This window comes from Phaethon aethereus (genome assembly GCF_964289735.1).
Source record: "Phaethon aethereus genome assembly, chromosome: 1".
In the NCBI taxonomy this organism is placed as follows: domain Eukaryota; kingdom Metazoa; phylum Chordata; class Aves; order Phaethontiformes; family Phaethontidae; genus Phaethon; species Phaethon aethereus.
Genome location: NC_138575.1, coordinates 137424789 through 137435087, shown reverse-complemented (window position 1 = coordinate 137435087; position 10299 = coordinate 137424789).

Below are 10299 nucleotides of genomic sequence, written 5' to 3'. Positions count from 1 at the left end.
ATCACAGAATAAATGTCATAAATAAACCAAAACCCACTACAAAGCACGAGATAAAATTTGAAGCAGAAATCAGAGGTAGGTCAAAGGACAGGGAAGAGGAAGCTGCTTCTCTTCTGCACGAGCAAATTACATGAGAGTGAATTACCACTCAAAATGGTTTAGATGATAGAGAAAAAAACAGAACTAATGAATATCCAGGTAAGGCAGAGATCTGCTTTAGAATAATTTAAAATGTAACTGCAGTCATGATTGCATTGACAAGATTTCCAAGGCCATGTTGTAGTATCTACCTTTACACAAGCATTGAAAACATCTGAAGAGAACCGCTATGTGTGTGTTTGTATTGAGGATGGCAATGGGAGGGGACATGTCTGTCCCAGAAGGGAGATTCTGATCCCTTCACGTTACATGTTACACCCAGTAACTTGCAGATGAAATTGGTGTCCGAGCGCTACCCAGAAACTTGCCTGTCTGGAGGAGGGCTATGCCATGCAGAGATGTGTAAGCTATCTGCAGCTCCAGAAACAACCAGCCCTGTCAGCCTCAGTGGAGTCCCTCAGTATCTACACACAGCACATGAGAGCATAACTACTGGGGACGAGACGCCTCTGTGTAGGCAATGCAGAAAGAAGAGGGAAGGACACAATAACAAGTTGTGCATGTGTAAGAATTGCCTCCTTCTTGAAATACTTCAACTTCTGGTTTCACAATTTTATAAAGATAGTGTCCTCTCTCACAGCAAGAGATGGTCAGGTAATGCTAGGTTGATGTGAACATTGCCACCTATATTTAGCTCCATATTATGAGCGGCATGAGTGGCAATATGATCATCAACTGATCAACTGATGATCGTGTGCTCCAGCACATGAGCATCTCAGATAAGCTCTGTCCCCTCCAATCCTCTTCTTTGATCCATTTAATGCCCAGGGGCTAAGACAAACATTAGAAGCTCCTAGTTCAGGAAAAAAAAAAAATTATTAATGTGACTGAGTGGCACTGACACTTGCTTTTTTGAAGACTAGCTTCACATTCTCTTCCTCTTTAGTGTTGACATCTGCATGTCAAGGTTTTAAACCAGCTCAAATCATCAAGAAGGAGTAATTGATGGAGATGTGGGGTCACAGATGAGTAGGAAAAATCTTTGTAGGAGATAGAAACAAGCAAGCTCAATAGGGCTTTTGCATAAAATTTCCCAAACTCAGAGCTAATTCTGACTAAGTGGAACTCTCAGTTCTGAAGGAATTAACTTAGAAAAAACCTCAAAATGTGTCAGCTTTTTCAACTGTTCACTCTTTGCACTCCAGTATGAGGCTTTTGTTAATTAACCAGCGGGGTGGCGTGGGGGAAAGTGGTATTTCAATATATCATTTAAATGAAGAGGTTCTGGTCTGAGGCCAAGAGCTTAAGAAGAATGCAATCTGCAAGTTCACTTAGTACTATGAATATTATTTTTGGTTATTGTTTCAGCTCTGATGGGGCTAACCCTAGCTGAACATGAGCCAGGTTGCTGTATTGGGACCTCAAGGATAGACACATGAGTTTCATCTTTTCTTGGTCCACCGGTCTTTGTTCCATCCTTGGCTCCTCTGACACACTTCTTAGATAAAATATGGATATCCATTATCTCTTCACAGAAATGGGGCTAAATGACCCCTAGGCTGTCCTAGGCTGTCCTAAGCTTCCAGATACCACAGTGATTTAAACACACTGAATTCCTTAAACCTAGCTTGCAGCATGCTGGATTTACATGTTACTCTTCAGTGATACAGGACAGATGAAAGTTAACAGATGCCCAAGATGTATATGGGTTTCTAAATACAATTATCCCCTACTCCTGTCAGCACAGGAAGGATACATTACTAGACAAAATAATAAACACACATGCCTCTGTTTCCTTCCCCTGATGTCTTTGGATATGTCAGAATTTTTTGCCTTTTCTATCTGAACTGTGTGTGATTTGGGGTGGTAGTTGTTCTTTGGACCCTTTTTTTAATATCTCGGTCCCTGTCTTTCGCCCTTCCTTACACAGCTATTTTTCTTCTTCCTTGGCTAATCCTAGTTTGAGAGAAGCATTATCTTCTCTCCTGCAAAAAGTCCTCAGGTTTGAAATCACTTTTACTTAAAGGATTGCAAAATTAAATCTAATTCCCTTGTTCTGCCTCGGGGAGAAATTCCACTGCTCTAAGTTCCAGCTCCCTGAAAAGAAGTCAGACAAAACTTACTCTGGCAAGCTTTAGCTATTGCATTGCCCCATTTAGTTGCATTTGAATGAGATTTCCTCAGGTTAATGACTTTCCATTATTAGAGCTGTGCCATCATCCCATTGAATTTCAGCCAAATATGGCAGTAGAAAGACAGTAGCGAAGGCACCCAGCACTACATTCATTATGGAGTTTGAAATCTCACACAGAAGTTCCTAATTTAAATAGAATTCATAAGCTCCGCATTGTCCATCTCCTTGAGTTTGTGATAATTACTCTTAATTTATTTTGTGCTTTTTTAAAAGCCCAGTCTTTACCACAGCAACAAAACAACAAGACCGTTGCCATACCTATCCATTGCTAAACTCAAACGCAGTTATACAGGCGTGTTGCAGCCTAATTACACCCGTGGGTGCCACGCTCCAGTGCTGATCAGGGATGATACTGACCTCACGAGCCCAGTAAATGATGGGATGACTCAGCCCAGGCCAAATACTTAGCTCATGGTTAGTGCACTTTGTGTTTGTTTGATTTTTGATAAAGTGTTTTGGATCATTTTTCAATCACACAATGACAACAAGGCCATTCTAAGCAAAATTAGGTACTTTTTGAAATAGGAGATTCTGCAAATCTTGAGAGTATATTAATTACTTCTGCTTTAGGAGAGGAAAAATACAGTTACAGTAAATTAGTTATGGTATGGCTGAGAGGGAGAGGTCAAAGGGGTAAAAGAGATAAAGCATTCTCTTTGAAAGATATTTTCCTGCGAAGTCAACAATGCATTTTTATATCATGGTTCTAATGTAACAGCAAGGAAGGGGCATAATCCAGACTACTAGTGACTTTAAAAGGCTGTGACACTCTTAAGTGAATTACAGTTTTAGTGGTGATGACATTTCTTACTTTGGATTTGTAAAATGACAAATGTTACTCCAATCATTAATATGATAGTACAGTTTTGTACACAAATCTTCATATGAAATACTGCAAAAACCTCAGTCCAGAAGTGCTAAATCTGCCTTCAAAAGCTAAGTAGTTGGGACAGTTTTCAAATAGCTCTGTTGCTAGCCTTGTAAAAAAACTGCTGGAGATAATGATGGATGTTTGTCATTTTACCCATTACAAATTATCACACTGCAACACCTTGAGACCCCAGTTGAGATCGCAGCACTGAGCTGGAATGACAGTAAAAAACAACTATCACCCCAAAAACATGCAATTCAAACAGAAAATTGTCTAGAAGGAGAAAAGCAGTCGCTCAGTGATGTGTAGTAATGAATTCCAACTGTACTTCTCTGACAAGCTACAGTTCTTCATTTCCGCTAACCTGAAAAAGACCTGTTTTATGATGCTGGTTCTCTTCTATTGAATATTCTTACAAGGTTTGTTTTTACAGTTCTTTCTTAATTGTAGCTTTTCAGTTTTAATGAAAAAGAAATTATAATGATTATTATTATTATAATTGTTATTACTGGAACATACATGTTTTTGTTCTCTTTGTCATACTGTAAAGAAATCCTGATAGAACAAAAGGAAGTGCAATACTTTGGGAGAGAGGCCAAGGGGACTGTTTTGCAAATGGCAAATATTTTAAATATTAAATTTTTAAAAACAATAAGAAAAATGTTATGTAAATGTTCACATTTACCCAGCTGCAAGAAGCTATATAAAAATAGATAACATAAAGTACAATAATGCATATTTTAGAGTTTGTCAATAACAAAATTAAAAAAAAAAACAGTTACCTCTGTAAGGAATAAACAACGGATGCTTGTCTCTTTTATGCTTTAGGTTATTCTAATTTGAAATTATCTTTGAAATCTGTAAAAAAGGCGGAACCAGGAGGAATATACTAACTGTCTCCTCACTGTAGTATGACAGACTTGGTGCGAGCCTGTAGTAGAATAATCCATTTTTGGGGCCGGGGGGAAAAGTGGTAAAGCGGATCTACTTTTGTGTAGTAACCAAACCATTATTTACAAGTCTGTCTGTGTGTCTGTGTGACGGGACTATTTCATGTCATATACATCACATCAATTAAAACAGTTAAATCAATGAAAAAATAAAGCATTTCTCCACTTTTTCAACTATAGCATAAGAAATGTTAAGTGTGTACTGGAAACAAATCTTGTTTGCTTGTTTGCTTCAGCAGATGTGGTGGAGATAAGAAAAATAGAGCAGAAAGATCAGAGACATCTACGCTACCCTCCCAAGGTCTCCTCTGCTGCTCTCATTAAACACTCTGTTAAACTGGCTGAAAATGTTTTAGGATCTTAATGAAAACGACTTTTCATAATTGTTCTTCTCTAAAATTCCTCTCACTTGAAGTCTAACTATTTTGGAGTGAGAGGAGATCAGAGGCAAGTCATAGGTTAGGGATTATGAGATTATCAGGGCATCCATGGGAGGGTATAATCCTCAACAGGACCCCGCAGGGGAGATTTCTCTCTCATGGCAGTGTGTGACCACACTGAATCCTTCTGGGCTCTCTCCCCTGACGGAGCTCAGGCATTTCTGTAAGTCTCACAAGACGGCTGAGCCCCAGCACAGTGCGTCCACCTGACTAATAAACAAATCACAGCAATAAACAAACTACATGGGAAACAATATAAACAAAAGCAGGAAGTCCGGCTTTGTGTGTCTGTGTGCAATGGCCGTGCCTGTAACATCAGATTAATTTACGTGCTTTTGGACATGACAAAGTCTCATTATACGATCTATTCCTATTCTGTGCAAAAATTAAATACTGTCTTCTTAGCTTAACTTTGCATATAGTTGCTCGACTCATTAAACTCATAAAATTTACCAACCACAGACTATCAGTAATAAAATTGACGAGTCAGAGTCCAAAATACCATGGTTTCTAACTAACTCAAATATGAGACATGAAAACCAGAGGGTGTGGACCACTGAGAGTGCCCCTCCCTGACAACAGAAGGGTACCAGGCAAGACAGGGGACAGGGCTGGAACATAATCTAGGTGGCTTTGATGAGACTGGGTGGTTCAGGAAGAAGCACAGAGCTGCTTGTCTGACCTTCAGCCCAGTCATGGTACACCTGGTACAAAGATCCCCGAATTAAACAAGCTTGCTTGGATGCAGAATCAGCCCTAACATGGAGATGTAGAGTTCCCTGGGATGTTTACCACTCTATAACTTAAAAAGAAATTAAAAATTATTTGGAATTCTGTAGCAGAAGATTAAGGTCCTTGGCAAATATCACCGGGATCAAGCTATGAAGTGTCCCGTCTTGACTGCTAACGGCGCTATGCGTTATCTTGGATCATGCAATACAGCAGAACCAGATGGGATGCGTCACCGTAAGTGCATAGCAAAAAGCAAACAAAGGGGCTTGGAAAAGGGGGAAAAATATGCAGGATCTGACCAGCATCCGTAGTTCTGCTTTCTTGCAAAACCGTCAGATGTTGAAATACAAAAGAGAAAAAAAAGATAGTTATATCTTCACTGTAGAAAGAGTAAGAGGTCAGGCAGCCCACAACTATGTAGATGTATCAAAATCACCCAGAATTCAGATGTGCATTCCTTTCACCAATGGCCCATGTCTGGAGAAAGGACACTACCCACAGTCCCAGTCTTATCATTATTATTACCTCCTTCCTGCTTATGCATGAGAAATGAAAACATTTTGCTCCTGTTGCAACTTTTATTTACCCCAAGGCCTCACTGTGCAGAATGCAACTGCAATCTCCATCCAGCACTGACAGACTTGCAAAGGGTCAAATCCTCCACAATATCGTGGGGAAACAAAACACATTGCCTACTGTTCTTTTCTTTTTGGTCACGTACTGCCTCTTCTGCTCCCTGTTTTTTCCCTCCTGCTGTTGACCCAGGCTTGTGCTCTGCCTTCATAAAGCTGTTACCCGCTCATGCCCATGTCTCCTAATACTCTTTATCAGCAATAAACAGAATTTTTCTGTGATAGAAACAATATTAGTTATCATGCAGGTGTTTAGGGAATCTTCTGCATCAGAGTCAATCTTTATTGGAGAAGAAGGGAGAATGGTCTTAAATTTTTTGCCATTAGTAATTCAATGCTTTTACTCCATTTTCTCTGAACTCACACATTGTGTTTAGCTTTGTTGTTCAGATTAACTATAAAAATAAACCAGTTCTCGGTGGATTAATGAAATCAACACATGGAATGAAACGTACACACCCAGATCTGGGGTTTTTTTAAGATGGTGGAAGGTTTTCCAATGGCTTCTGCTGGCTTCTATTCCATGCAACATCAGACATTAAAATGTAAGTGGAGTGTAAAGTTTTAAAGATAGAAATACCCTCCTTCTATGTGACTAATACAAACTGATGATGACCCGCAAGTCTTAATTTGGGTCCTGTTCCAAAACAGACTGTATGAGTAAGGAGAGGCCTAGACACACAGCCAGTCACAGGATTAGTAACTTAGTCAGGAAACCTTCAAAGCAGAGGAAATCTTGCAAAGGCTCAGTATGAAATACCACATATGATATTGTAACTTTTTTTTTTTAAGACTAAAACTGTTCAAGCAGGATGTGTAGATTGACCATCAGCACAGGTGAAGTTGAGGTGTGTGGGTGAATCTAATTACTCTGTGTTGTCTTGTGTATATAGGAAAACTGACCAGGTATAAAGAGTAAATGGATTAATTTTCTTCTTACACCAGTGACTATTTCATCCATTCACTTAGAACATCTCCTCTCAGTCACAGCTTTAGTATGCAACAGCAGAAGCTGTGCTGTAGATCAGCTCCAGATATTTTCATCAGTGTCACCTGGCCACCAGTGAAAAAAAGTTTTCTACTATACTCTTGTCTGCATTACGCTCAGGATGAACTTTTCAGCAGAGCTTTTCTCTTCCGCTATAGATGGTAGAAAATGCTGGCCAGCTGAACAGTTCTAGTTCCTGAACAGTTTGATTCATCTGAGAGTATTTGCTTTGAGAATTGAGGACTTTACTCTTTGTGTTTGGAAATAATTCTTGAATTTGGGAGAAAGACATCTGTTTACATATAATGTAATTTTCTTTCTGGGGACCAACAGATTATTTCTGGTTGATTTCCACAGGTCAGGTCTGAATTTCCACAGGTGATGAGAAAGGATGCATCATTATACATAAATGTCTGTACCTACAGGTCCTCATTACAGAGTAGAAACCAGCTGAAAGGTGATGTTGTTTCCATTTGAACAAATTATTAATGATTACTCAAAGGAAGTGCAGTGATTTCTGAGGAAGTGATCATCTGACGACATTACAGAAAGCACCTCTGAATAGTATCTCCAACTACTGTCTGTTTTGAATCACATGTTAGAATAAAATAATCAGATAGATTGTAGTGAGAGTTCTCCAGAATATTTGGGGTCCTGTCTGCACAGTATATGTATAATGATTTACCAGATAAGTTGTTAGCATACAATTATTTCTGTCATATAAGAAGGTCAAGTGACCAAATTAATCCAGTTAGTCTAAGGATCTGTTTTTTACAATACTGGGCCAAAGACTGGTTATTCACAGAACAACTGGGATAGAGATTTTCCATCTTCTGCATTTCCCCTTTTTTGGTGTCGTACCTGCTCTACGTCCAGCTGTGTTTCAAAAGGTGCCTACGTTTTAGGTGTATGAGAGAGATACATCTGATAACAGGATGTGGACAGGACATACGACTCCTGAGAGATCACGTGAACCCAGCCTGCAAAAATATTTGGCATTACTAAACTAAAGGACGGTAATTGATCCTTTTTCCAAGCTACTACAGCTTTTTTTGCTAACCATATCACCATGTTTCCTAGTTGGATCAGTTTCCAAGCTTGCGACACCCTGTGGCCTTGCCTCCATCTTAGAGCACACCCACCTGATTGTACTCAGTAACTTGTTCTCATTTTTGTCCTGTTGGGAAAAAAAGTCCTCATGTGTATTCAGATTTGTACTGATGAAGTACCTGCCTATGCTTTTGCTTGGTAGAAAGTTTCATCCTTAAAATTAAGTTGTAAATGTAGAGGGATAGTGGCAGATTTCATCCACCACTGAAATGCATCCCCTTCATAAATATAAACTTCAATACTGGAAAGAAAAGCGCACTTGAAAAGGAAAATTAAAAACATACTCAACTGATAGAGAAATGTAATAAGATAGGCAAGTGAAGTTAAAAAAAAATCTTAGCGCCTCTTTCTTTTCTTCAGATAAGAGCAATTTGGGTTGCTCTGACACCAAGGGATATAGTTATATTCTTAATGACAATATCATGACGAAGTATGGCTAGGTAAATATATCTGCAATCTATAGCCTTAAGATAAATCAGTCCAAGTAAAAGCAGGACTAAGAAAGCCAGGATGGTACAAAGAACTCTATGAGAAGCTTGGGTTTGCTATTATGGAGCTCGCCTTTGCACTGATTCATAAGATCTGTTAGGATAAATGTGTTACGGCAGTAAGACATAAAATATCATCAGTCGATTGACTTTTGGTAGCATTTCTGCAACTAAATATATCCATCTATAAAAAGGCAGTCACCTGGCCTGGTCAGTGGAGGGAGACAGGTACTTCTAAAAGATATTCACTGCGCCTGAGGTTAGGTGTCCAGCAGAGGCAGTAGGACAATAAAAAACCCTCTGATGTTTTTTGAGGGCTAGTTGCCATTAGAAGCTTGATCCTTCACCACCACATAAGACTAAGCTCTTTGACTGGTGGTGATATAGGAGAGAAATCATGTAGAAGACAACTAGAGGGAACTGGAACCCAGGGTGTAACGATGCAAGCCACGGTCAGTGCCGGGGTTCAAGGCTGTAGGGCTGAAGGCTGCAAAGACAGAAGGAGGCAGAACGGGAACTATTGGTCAAAGAGGCACATGGTGGGCTCCTTTCTGTCAACCTACACTCTGTTGACTCTGTTGTGTTACAAAAAAGGAAAATATTTAATTCCAGATATTTTCTTCAGTCTGTTGTTAGCTCCCAATTTAACACACAGATTGGGGAAGATGAAGCACCCAAAGCATCCTCAGCCCTAGATTTTCAGGTAGGAACAGATTCCTCCCGCAATTCCTAGCACGAAACTAGGCAAAGATATTGCTTAGTATTGTCACTTTTTAAAGGAAAATCCAGGCGACTGATCTTAATCTAGACACCTTACTACAACATAAGGAAGCAGAACCGTGGGACTTCTTTAATAAACTACATAAAATTGTTTGCATAATTGTAGCCCTGATAGAAATGAATTTACCTTTCTGAATATATATTTCAGAGTGTTTCCACTGCTTTTTTTCTAATGGATGTTTTTTTCGGGCCTCTACTCTTGTTGAAGCCTTACTAAATTAGTCATCCTCCTTGACTCGATTAAAGACATTTGTACAGTCCAATTTTAAAAACTTTTAAGTTCTCTTCTTCTGTGGGGAACTCCTCCTTCATCCATAACCCAACTCACTTGCTTCAGCCAGGTTGATGGTGAGTGTGCAAAGCAACGCTGTTCCAGCCTTCCCATGGGCCCAATAAGAAACCCGGGTCCCCTCTCCATAGGCCTTTCCAAGCTATTGCTAGGTCCTGCCACTCAATCCAACATTTTTTTGTTTAGGGACTTTTTTAATCCACTCTGCAAAAAATCCTTTTTTCTAAGGCTGCTCTTCAAAACAACAACAAAGTGAAAAGGACTGATCAAAAGTTAATGTAAGCTGTATTTCCACATTTTTGCTGAGACCAGCCATTTCCACAGAAGTAGAGTCCTGCAATTTCCTCAAACTTTGACCCTCCTTCCTCTGGGGCACCAGTTTACACCGTGGAAAAATCCGTCATTAGGCTGAATTTCACCATCAGGTGAAATTTGGTCAAATTTGATTCTCCAAATCCAATCTCTAAGGAAATTATTAACAAATGAGTGAAAAAGCACAGGTGGAGATGAGCCCAAATTGCTAAAAAAGTCACTTCATCCCATACATGCAATCCCCCTTACTTTACATCTCAGTTCGTAGGAATTTATATTCTCACGCCTTTGCAGAGTCAAAGTCCTGCTGCCAATGCAACTCATTAGCACTCCTGCAATGTTCACCCCTAACACAACCATTGCCTGGGAAATGGTAGGACAAATGTCTGTGAGAGGATGGTCTTAGCCCGCTCT